At 43.2% G+C, this 12,230-nt stretch overlaps 1 protein-coding gene across 5 annotated transcripts in view; it reads left to right on the top strand.

Annotated features, from left to right (window-relative positions):
- Positions 1-547: 547 nt before the first annotated feature.
- Positions 548-12,230, top strand: part of ANKIB1 (ankyrin repeat and IBR domain containing 1) — an 80,900-nt gene continuing 69,217 nt past the window's right edge. For 3 of the 5 annotated variants that reach the window (XM_065731257.1, XM_065731258.1, XM_065731254.1), the window contains exon 1: positions 1,114-1,419. The gene's annotated coding sequence lies outside the window, so the exon portion shown is untranslated. Of the gene's footprint in view, positions 697-1,113; positions 1,420-12,230 lie in introns of those variants that run through there. The other 2 variants (XM_065731256.1, XM_065731255.1) reach the window with 2 other exon arrangements.

Here is a 12,230-nt window from a genome sequence, read left to right as displayed (position 1 = left end):
TGGGGCACAATTCATTCAAACTCAGCTTCTAGAAGGAGTAAGTTGCTAACTTGAAAATTTGGCATTTCCCTTTCATTCCACATACACTCTGCAGAATAATCCATTCACAACGATTTTTATTTGTACTGTTTTACACTCTTCACCTTTTTAGGAGGAACAGAGGTCTTCAGATTTCCATGTTTTTAATCCAGTATTTTTGCTGTGACCAGACTACCTGAAAATATATTAAAAAAAAACACATAAATAATAATACATGTACTTTCACTTCCAATTAGAAGTGCTGCGTTACTCAGGTGATGTAATGGTAGCACTTAAAATATATATCAGAATGAAAATATCTAAATAAGGACTGGCATTACAGCAGCCTTCAGAAACATCAAATAAGCAATACAATAACTTGTGAGATGTAAAGGAAGGAGACCCATCCTTTACAAGCACGGTGCCTGGACTTCCCCACGCGCCCTGGGATGCTGTGCGTTTAGGGCACGGTCAGGGAAAGGCAAAGCAGTGAGGGGTGAGCTCTGAAAGGTTCCGTGCTCGGTTCAGAGGGAGGATGGCGACTCCAGGAAACAGATGGCTCTGAGAGCTGCCATGTGACTTCAGAAAACAGAAAGGGAGGACGAAAAGGGTGGGGTTGCGAGGATGTGACAACAAAAACGAAGGCGCCGCCAGTGATCCCAAGCAGACCCTGACGCGGTAAGGACCCAGCAGGCAGACGCAGCTCCGAGGAATGCGCTTCAACCCGCTCCCCGGGTGCCGGAGGCCCTTCCTCGCACCCGGCCCGGGTTCAGGGCTTCGCTTTCATCTCTCCGTTGAAGAGGCCGACTCACGCCCACAGGTGGCTGCGGCTAAGCCGCGCGCAGCTGACCCAGCGCTGCTTCCTTTCCCACGCGAAGCAGCACGGCGCGACACTATTCCACGCGGACATCCACCCCGAACCCTCCATCCCCGCCCCGCCGACCCCGCTCGCTCCCTTGCCTTCCTCGGCGCCGCCTCATCGTCCCGCCGCGGCCGGGCGCCCACAGGCCCCGCGCCGGAGAGCCCGCTCCGCCCCGGCCCCGCCCCGCGCCCTCCCCCGGCTCGGCGATTCGCTTCCCGTCGGAGCCCCGCGGGCCGAGGCCGCCGATGAGTTTCCGGGTCGGCGGCCTCAAGTCCTGCCGCCGCCGATCGCTGACCGCGGGGAGGAGAGAGGGACGGGAGGAGCGCGCCGGTAGAGTGAGGCACCGCCGCGAGACCGCGCGCGTCGGGCCGGCGTTGCTCCGCATCCCGGGCGGGGCCGGAGGCTCACGGCGCTCCGCGGTGTCCTCGGCGCGGGGAGAACGAAGGGCGGCGCCGGAGGGAGCGGCGGAAGGCGAAGTGTCGGGAGCGGCCGCGGCAGCGTGCGGTGAGCCCCGGCGGGACGGCCCCGTGCTGAGCTCGGTGAGCTGGTGGCACGCGGCCTTTGCGGAACGAAGGCGAACGCGTACGGTCTCACGGTCTCGTTTTTGTTTTTTCAGAGTAAAACATTGAGCCCCAATAGCGTCAGCGTAGCTAGTGAGTGTCGGTAGCGGGAGCGCTCTCTGAGGCGTGTCGGAGTGCGCGTTGGAAATCCGGTGGCTTCTGAAAACTGAAGAACCGTGATAACTCAGCGCAGCTCCGGCTGTCCTTTACCCGGAGAGCAAACGCCATGCGAGGGCCCGACGCAGCGCCAAGTCCCACAGAAGTGCTCTGCGGAGTGAGGCGTTCTCCTGCCGTCTGCGTTTTGCTCACGGTCCCCTCCTTCCCCACTGAACCGTGACGTTTCCGTTGTAGGCGAGCATCAGGTGTACTGAAATTCAGATACGCTTTCTAAAAAGAGTGACGCTGCTTTGGAGAAAGTTATCGTCTGTGGAGCTTAGCAATGAGGAGAGGGTGAAAGGGAAGAGGCTTGCACGTATGGGGGTTTTATCTGTGCGTCTTCATCCTTTAATTTTGAATATGAAGAATGGCGGATTCATTCTCTTCTAGGTACAGAGGAAGGTACTCTTCTTCCCCTGAAAGAAAAAGGCTCTGTTCTTACAGAGTGAGGCATCATTATTCAGTTCCTAATGTTTGCCTTATTTACTTGAGCTATATACACAGAAGTGGTAGAGCTTATGGCTGCATTTCTTTCTAAGCATCTCTTTTTTTGGGGTTGTGGAATGCGTGATTGGCTCATATCAAGAGTTCTAAAACTGTAATCCTGTACTTGAGCAAGTTCCCCTGTAACAGATCTTAGTTTATCCTTAAAAGCGTAAAATATTTTAATCGCGTGTTATCCCTGAATAAACATACTATCAGAAGCGTACTGGAAATGCATAAATAAGCTAACTAACATTGGTGATGCCCTTTCTTTATTTATGCACCGCAGGACTATTATGAATGGAAATTAAGAAAAAAAAGCAGTAGAACTATTCATAAGTAGCCCCAGTAGCCAAAGGAGGGGAAACAAGACGTAGGTTTTACACAGCCCTTTGCTGTTTTTACCTGTGATGTGCCACACGTGTCTAGATAGGATGAGGTTTGTATGCACATCAGTATCTGTTGAGGCTTTCTGGAGGAGCTTGGAGCTTCTTGGGCACAATGCACTGTGTGCCAGTTTATTTGTATCTGCTTATTAGATTTGTGTCAGGAGTGACACTTCTGCTGTGATTGATTAGCACAGAATTGTTGTTGGTTTTCTCTCAGTAGTAGAGCTTTGTTAGATTTTGACTGATATGGCCATTTGTGGCAACTTTTTCCCTCCCCCCCAATTATTTTGTTTGCTTTGTGGTGGTTTCTTTCATGTTTTTGTTTTGGTGTTGCTGCTTAGATTTCGTACAGTCTCCATTACCTGAGTGGTTAATGAACTTCCCCTCAAGTGTGAATTCTTGAAGTTGCTTTCTGGTGCTGTCATTGTTGGAACTTTGTTGCCTCTGATAAGGTGACTCATGGCAATAAACAGAAAGTTGGAAAGCTGGATCTTACAAATATGTGTGCCAGACAAGTTGCATTTCTGATCACCAGTTATGCAAAATGCAGCAGTGTGTTGATACATCGCAGAGGGATCTTCTGTTTTGCTTGAAGAACAGCCCTGAAACGTTCAGAATGACAGAGGGGGTTGTGTATTGAAAGCCACTATCAGATAAACTTCTGATGCTTTCTCTCCTCCCTCTCAAATACACTGCACTCAGGTCACATCTGTCTGTAAATCTGGAGGGCAAAGAATCTTTTATGCAGGGTTATACCACATTAAAAGTTGAAGCCCAAGGAGTCTACATGGTATTTAAAAACTATTTCTTCAGAAGCTCTAAGCATATCCCAGATCTGAGGTGGAACTAGTGAAAAGAGTCTGCCATTTTCCTCGGGGGAATATTACTTTGGCTGGTGTCAGTACAACATTATGTTTTGCATTGCAGCCTGTTACTATTTCATTTTTATATGTATGTGTGAGTGTATTTATGTCTTGCCTCAAAAAGTAGTTTGAGTGGAGTGCTGTAATGCATCAGTATAGTGATAATTGATTATCTTAAGTTAATTAGTCCAGAAATCACTGTGGGGGGGAAAGAGATACTTGCCTGTTGTTCCTACTGTCTTGTTTTCCGAATCTCCTTTACCATTCACACACTGCTAACGATACTGCTTCTTTGTTTTTAGACTAATCTGTGTTATGCTGCACTACGAAAAGAAAGAAGTGACTATGTAGAGGGAACCAGATTTTCTCCTGCTGCCATTAGGACGTAGTCTGAGGGAACCCTTCATTATTCCTCACTCTCTTCCAGTATTCTTTTTTTTAGTAATTGAAAGTAATTTTCTCAACTTACAAACATGTCATAGATTAAAATTTCAAATTCACATGTATTTATATCCTTAGCTCTCCTGTTTTGCAAACAAGAGAATTATTTTTGACAAAGACAAATGTTTCTTTGGACCTAAAACACATTTTTAGTACTCCTATTGTCCTTGAATTTTCTTTAACGTGTCTTGCTGTAGTTGCTCAGGAGCAACTTTCATTTAATGGTTTTACTTGTGATTTATATTTTAAAGCACATTAGTGCTGGGCCTTGAAGGATAATTGCAGTAAAAATACAGTACCATGTTGTAAATGGGTGGCTGCAGTGAAACAGGAGGACTTGGTGCTGAGTGCTTGGATTCTTCCCAGCCAGGGTGGCTTTCCGGAGCAGCTGCACAACAGCACTGTGTCACGTTCCTTGGGAGCTTTTCTTGTCCTGCCCTTTCCTGAATGAGGAAGACAAGGGGATTTGTTTCAAACTGACGTGAGTTCTTCTAGAGTAAGTTTAAGTGTTAAGTAGTTCTTGTATACAACCTTCTCTACAGGAGAAAAAAAAAATCCTTGAGGATTTTCCTCTCTTTATTAAAAACAAAAAAATAGGTTTTCAGTTTTGACATGTATTTTGTGAAAATAACACTCCAAAAACATACAAGTAAATGAACCAAAAAGACTCCTGGAATATCTACAGTCACCAAAAATTCCATGGAGTAAAGGCTGTCAGATGGCAGCCAAATGGTACATATTCATTTCAGAGGAGTATGTTTAAACTGCTGAAAACCACTTTGTCTTTGCTTTGTAATGACGGCTGCATCAGAAATACAGTCTGGGCAGTTCTGAGTCACTGTGGTGTTTTGAGTTAAGTCCTGAGTTTGCTGGAACGATCAGGAGTAGTCCATTTGTATTCACTGCTGGTGGTCAAGTGCAGTGGCATAATAATGCCTTTCTCATTTTAGTATTCTGAAACAAAGTATAGCTTTTCTTAGAGGAGAAGATTCCTGGACCATCTGCAAGAGTGTGTGATGTAAGTTGGTTAAAGAATCTCAACTTTTGGTAACTGGATAATAAGCTTTGAAAACCAAAATGAGTTGTTTTGCTATCAGAGCAGTTGGCTGTGGCTTCCTTTCTTGTTTAAGCAACACAGTAAATCACTGCTTGGATGCCTCCTACATTAAGAAATGTCTGAAATGTGGAGTAAGTTCTTACGTGTCTTTTTTTCAGAAGCCAGTGTAAGAGATAGGAAGGTAATGAATACATACTAAAGAAGCAGTCTATTGCTTGTTTTCAAGTTCTGCATTAACCAGAAGTACTATAATACTTGTCATGTAGCATGACTGTAGCACTTTTTTTTCTTAATATAGCGCCTCTATAACAGCTGAATTTTTGTGTTACTGCTCTTCTGTATAACATTTCTGCCACTCTCAGAGTAGCTGTCTCTTGTGGTGATGCTTCCCCTCTACTTATTTGCATGGTCTTCTGTCTTTTTCACATAGAATTGAAGGCTGTGTAGAGCAAAATACCATTTTGTTTTGACTTGATTTAGACTCGTAAATGATGTCACCTAGAGGTAATGTGTGAGGATAGCCATAATCATTCTTTTACCACTTCTCAGTTGGGTTAAGTGTGAAAATTGAGTTTAATTCTCTGGTAATTGTCTTAAAATCTTGACTTGAAAAAGGTTCTGTAGGAGTTGATGAACTTTTTGAAATGAAAGATGCTTTGAGAAGGATACAGTTAGGAGGTTTCAACGCTGTTCTGGGAAAAATGAAGTTAACACACAGTATATGCATAGTTAACATTCTAATGGCATATTTCTTGACTGTTCTGTTTTCAACTGTGATTAAATGTAAACCACAGTTGGTAGCTGATTCTCTGTCTTGGATGCTTCACCTGGTGATTGCTCTTCTTGACATTTAGCATAGGGGAGAATTAGACTTTTCTATTTCATAATTCTGCTTTCAAAACAGGTCCTGCTCATCCACATAGGAGCTGCGTGGAGTGGCTGTAGGAGCATCGTGGCTCATTTCGATCCTAAAATTGCTGGAAATGCAGGGCTGTATGTATGCTGGGACTTTAAGCAGTAGCAACCTGTGAATGCCATTGTAGTAGAATTTTCCTTTTGAATGTTTTTTTCTCAATTCCTTGCGTGTGTAGGTTTCCAGAATTATTACTTTTTCAAGATTTTTGTAAATGCAGGTGGCTCTGCTGTGTGTTATTTCTCGAAGCAGCTGCACGGCAAGGAAATATGCAGTCAGCTCTCCATCTGCAGATAGATATGTAGAAATGTCTTGGCAGCACAGAGCCCGGAAAATGTGTTGTTGAAAATGGTGAGTTTTATCAGTACCTTTGAGAAACTGCAAATGCATACTGGAGGCCAAAGTTCCAGCTGTGCTAACAATGCAGGTTATATGCTTTCACAGTTTCGGGAACTTACACTGATGAAACACTATCTTTAACTGTAAGGTGAGAATTTTGATGTATTAAAGCTCAGCTTTTGAGACAGTTGTATAGCAGATTTCATGGGAGAAAGACGTATGGCTCTTCAGCAATGATTTGCCATATTTATTCTTCAGAAGTTGTTATGAAATTAAGAAATAACGTAGGTCTGTGCAGCATTGTATGCTGCTCGAGGATAAAGTGCTCTTTGTGAATGAACTTGGCTACTTTGTTCTCTGAAAGCTCATGGCCTTGCTCCCTGACTTGTTGAATTCACTGACACAGTTACTATATGAACATAGATCTCCATATTCAGAAAAATGTCAGAGGATATTTTTAATTGGAACTGTTCCAGCAAGCCGTCAAACACAAACTGCTTTTAAAAGACAAAACAAATAGAACAACAACCCAAGCTGTGGGTGAAGAAGCAGCTTTATTTAGATGCTTGTGTACCAAAGTAAAAGTTCTTTGTAATGTCTTATTTACCAACCTGTTTGTTAGTTAATGTTTAACTACTTGAAAGTTCTTTACCTTTTTCAGGGCATTATAGTATTCAGTAAGATGAAATAGACTACAAATGTGAAACTATACTTCATGAATGCCATGGGTGCTGCACCACTGTGCTCAGTGGCTGTGTGTGCTGCTGGACAGGGCTGCTGTTCTCACAGACCTCAGCCCACTGAAGAAATGGTCAGACTGAAACCTCCTGAAGCTCCATGGAGTCCACAAATTGAAAGAGAGTAGCCTGGAAAGCAGCTTTGCTGCACATGACCACTTTCCTGGAGGACACCAAGTTGGCATGAGTCAGCAGAGTGCCTTTACTTAGGAAGGAAGAAGCCAGTGGCTGAGACAAGTGATTATTTCTGTCTGCTTGGCATTTACGTGACTGCATCTGAAGCAATGTCTGGTTTGGGTTTCCCAGTAGAGAAGAGATGCTGATGCACTAGAGTGGTCTAGAGGAAGGCTACCATCACAATGAGGTAATAGATACATACAATGGGTGTCTTCAGTGCTGAGAGAGGGCATTCTTCAGTTTTCTGAAGGAGCTGCTCTTACCTTGGAGGCATCTACTGTAAGTGGTGTGTGTGTGTGTGTGTGTGTGTGTGTGTGTGTATGTGATTGTAGACTACCGTAAAGAATTTCCCTATGTTCTTTTATAAAAGATATATCTACGGATGTGTGCTGTTGTGCAAAATAGCATGGGTTTATGGTGTCTGGTGTTCTGACTACTGTCAGCAATTAATAAGTGCGTGCTCATATCAGATGATGTGGGTGCACAGTCAGTTCCTATCTCCCTCTTCCATGCACTCCTAGTCCAGATGAATTGTGTGGCTGTGGAGCATTCTAAAGGAACAATGTAATTTTATTAAATAAATTCTATTATATAGTTCTAAACTTATTTTTAAGGAAAACCTGAATTCTATGTTGTCAAAAGATTTGAAGTTTAGAGTTTAGTGCTTTAAATATGACATCAGAGGTGAAATAAACTCACTCATGTACAGAACTCCCTGAAGTTTGTACTTTTTTGCTTAAGAAAGGAATAGTAAACTAAGTTAATTTGGCTACAGTTGGAGTTAAATGGCAGTGTGTTCTAATCTGAAATGTGTTGTGATGCTTAAATACAAAGAGATGACAGAGGTTTTGATCTGTTGCCCTGGATCTCATTAAAATGCAGTATAAACAAAAATGAGTAGAACAGTCACATAATCTTATTGTGAAGTCAACATTAAGTGCCTGTTGATATGGTCATCTCTATTTCATAGAAGTACCCTTTAAGTTCAGACTCACTGAGCTCTATTCAGAGATCTTGTTGAATTTGTCTGCGTGTCGATTATATTATATGGAGTGAGGAATCATTAGGGAAAGACAGGGTTTACCTAATGATATGGTTCTCTTAAGAAAAGAATGAATAGTTTCTCCTAAAGTAGTCAGGAGCCATAAAAGTATACCAAATTTACTTCAATTTTGTAGATTGTGGTGTTAGGATAGCCTTAAGGAGTTACTAGTAACTGTCTTTCATTTTTTGCAGGCATAAAGGGTCTGAATTTTAACAGCTATTCGTGAGTTCCCAAACAACAGATTTTTGCTAAGGAAAAAATTCTAAATCCCCAAATTATTTATTTCCTGGATATAACTTCTTTATGAAACCAGGCTGTATTTTCTGGATGTTTTCAACATCTTTTAGCTCCCTGCTTCAAACTAATAATGACAAGCACAGAAAGGCAGGCTGGCTCAGTACTAAGCAAAGTTCAAAAAGTTTATTTTTGAAACTTAAGACCTCAGTATGAACTTTGAACAAAAAAAATGTTCCAGTCTACCCATGGCTTACTGTGAAAATAAATCACATTCCTGAAGCCAGACAGCCTACTCAGTATCGTGGCTTGCTTTAGCCATTGCATACTTTCTCTTCCCCACGACTGCCTGTCTGCTTTCTCTAGTTGTCTGATGATTCCTGTTGTCCTTTCCAAACTGCTCACCCAGCTGCTGTAACTTATCCCATATAGAGAGTTGTGTGCAGTGGTCCCAGTTCCCTGCAACTAATGATTCCTCTGATAATGAGTTCTTTCTCTTTATATATTTGTATTCTTAAAATCAAAGTGACTCTTCAGAGTTTTTCACTTAGAAATGCAGACTTGAGTATTCTGATTCTAAAGTGGATTCAGTCGGACATGAAGCTGGAAAACATGAAGACTGAAGGATTTTGTTATATGGTTTGACCTTCCACATGATGGAGCGAATAAGATGTCTGGTTTACAAAGACACTTGGTTGCACCCTGCAAATGTAATGTAATAACTCTACTTAAGTAAGTTTTAGAGCAGAGAATTCCAGCATCCCTGATTCCTGGAATGCTCTGTGTTCTGGAGAGCAGAATGGATCCAGAACTGTCCGTTGCACTGCAATGCACTGCATTCCCCAACAGGAAGCAGAGTACACAGTACTAAGGTGGTTTTCATACAAACCACCACTTGAAAAGGAAGCTTTTTATAAGTGTTTCACTTCTTCATAGATTTATGTTGTTAGTCATGGCTATTCTTTGAGTTGTTAGGTTTTTGCTTCTGAGATCCTTCTTATTTTTGCCACTACATAGGTGTTGTTCCACTTCTCCCTTTCTTGTTTATTGCTATTTTCTCCCTTCTAAGTCCTCTAGTAAGCAGTTCAGTACATCCTGAACGTTGTTCTTGCTGTGCAGGATGTTGTATGTGCATGTAGAGTGGCTCTAGGTTGTTTGTGTGTAGGGTTTTCAGAAGACCATAAGGCTTAAATCCTCTAATAAATACCTACAGCCTGTTGATTAGATATTTCTGTTTCTGCATGTCCACCATATCCATGGATACAATTCCCATGCTGTTCCCAAGCAAGCTTAAATCTATTATAAAATATTATCCAGCAGTATATGCAATATAGGAAGAACATGAAGAATTTCTGCCTGGAGTTAAACATTACCCATTTCCAAAGTGCAAGTGAATAGGTGTTGAGCTAGATTTTTTTTCTTCAATATTGAGTTAGTTCAGGTTGGTAGAATTTGCTCTCACTGGAGTGCTGCTGGGTCTTCTGCAGCTAAAGCAAACACCTCTTCCCATCACTGCCCTGCTTTTTGACTGCCAAGGTAGCAGGGCTTGGATGTATTTGCCCTTTGGTAAATGCAGGCTCAGCTGTGTGCTTTTGTTGCCTGTTGGACATTATTTTTATTGGTATTTCCACCTAGATCTTGCTTAGGACCAGGTATTGGAACATCTGCTGCTGCTATTAACCATTGTCCCTTTTTTTTTTTTTTTTTTTTGCACAAAGTGTAGAAGTGGACCTAGAGGCAGGTACCAGTTCTGCTGAGGTATTTGAAGGAGCTCGTGACTGCAGTACCAGTTCCTCTTTGGGAGTTTGCATCCCAGTACCCATTGTAGACAGCTTGGCACAGGTGCTTACAAGCTGGGGTGCAGCAAGAGCACAGCTCCAGTGCTGCGACATGTGCTCTGTGTCTGCAGTCTCCCACTCTGCCTGGTTGCATCCTCCCGTCCGTGCTCCATGCAGTGTCCCATTTGAAAGCAGTGCCATCGTCAGGGTCTTGGAGATAATAAAATAACACTGGACTGTGTGAGAAAAAAACCTGCTGTGACTGCTGCAGCGGGGCTGGTGTATTCCTGCCTTGCCTTCAGAGCCCAAACTACTGCTGGTTTTACACAGTTTGCATATCACTGGTGTTTCTGCTTCTGTCTGCGTTTCAGTTTGAGAACAATTTTGGAGCACTTATTTCCATTATTTTCAGTATGTACTGGTATGAGTAACCCTGCCTACTTGATACTGCTGCCCTGGTCTAGTCATTTGGATTATCAGTGTCTAAGAAGAACTCACAGCAGGGAACTGATCTGAGGTGCTGTTCTGATTTGCTGTGCAGTGACAAAGGTTCATACCAGTACAAAACCAGGGACAGTGTGGGAATGTGAGCACGTGGGATAGTTGGATCAGAAACAGAAAGGGCAAGATCAGCACTGGTGTTAGTTTAAACCATTTTAGAAACTACCATCTTAAGTTTCTCAAGCAACATTGGCATTGTAAAAAGATAAAGAGAGGCAGATTTCCAGCATGCCAAGTACATGTTTTGTAATAACAATGAAAACAATTTTCTAATTTTTGAAGCTCTCGGCGAGGTCTGGTTGAGGTCATATGTTGATCTGGGCAGCTATGACAGGGGATTGGGCCTAGGGGAGGACAACCCAAGGTAGGAATAATAACAGTTTTGGTGTGTGTGTTTGTTTGGGGTGGGGGGAGGGTGGTTGATTTCTTGTGATCTCTTCTACTTTATGGGCAGTGAGAACCATTTTTAAATAAGTGTCTGTACGTTTGGCACTGTGGCATGTTTTCCATAAAGCAATTTGCAGTGGATTTCTGAGCATCACGAGTCTGATGGCTCCGGAAACTGTCTCATCTACCCCTGGCTGCTTTTGTTCCTACAGGTTTGTGAAATAAAACCTGCAGTAGAATTCTTCTTCTAACAAGCTTTACATTTTTGAGCCTGACCTCAGTGTACTTCTATCTCATTTTACACAAAGGAAGTTCTACCAGAACCCAGCAAGTCCTGGATTGCTAATTGAATTCTCATAGCAACAGATGAAGCTGCTTAAGGATAGCCTCATCAGGCATGGCAGAGGAGGAGATAGGCTTGTCAGACCTAAGGGGGTGGCAGGGTGATGAGGTTTATGCAGCTCTTTTGCATAAGCAGGCCACGTTGCACCATCTCAGCTTGGAACGGCGGCCACGCACCTTCTGTTCCTGATGTGTCTGCTCCACAGCTGTGTTTGAGGATATCAGAGTCTTCCCCCACATGAAGAAGCATGCCTGCCTGTGGAGGTGGCAAGAAGGAGAGCATCCTGGTCACAGTGCCAGCGTGTCAGGGAAAGCCCCTGTGCACATGTCCTCTGTGTCCTTCTCTGAGCAACATTCAGAAATAGTGTTGGTTGGGAACCTTCTACACAGTATCACTGACACCTCCCAGATCGAGAGGATTTCTCTGTTTTGTGGGCTCTCTGCTTGTCGTGTAGCAGCAAATAAGTGACTCTGAGGACCTAGAAGTCACTTTTATTCACCAGAAATGCCAATCCCAGTAGCAAGCTGGTAGTGCTGGCAGCATGGTCAGTCCTTCTGTTCTTACAGTCCTGGGAACTATCTGGAGGAGATGTGCAACCAGTGAAGTCAGTGGTGAACAGAGCCTAAGCTGTGTTAACTCCACATTATATCTTATTAATAGATGGACTCAAGGGCAAGCAATGTAAAGCAAAGGGTATGTGAATCTAGTGAATGCTGCTTTTCAGAAAACGTTATTCCTGGCACAGTTACTAGCTATAAAAAGTGAGAAGGCAGCAGCTTTCTGTCCAGAAAAAGTCTGAAAGCATCCTGCAAAAACTTGAACAGTCCATGAAGACAAATTAGTGGGATGCACATGATGATTGTAGCAGCTGAATCTCAAGCCAGAGGGTTGTTCTGAAAGGACCATTTGCAATCTGGTATTGAGCAGGCTTAAATCTGTTGCCTCAG

Source organism: Cyrtonyx montezumae, unplaced genomic scaffold, assembly GCF_038088225.1.
Source record: "Cyrtonyx montezumae isolate F1298 unplaced genomic scaffold, pur_monq_1.0 scaffold_14, whole genome shotgun sequence".
NCBI lineage: Eukaryota > Metazoa > Chordata > Aves > Galliformes > Odontophoridae > Cyrtonyx > Cyrtonyx montezumae.
Note: the sequence above shows the minus strand (reverse complement) of the source record. Positions and strands in the feature narration are given on the sequence as shown.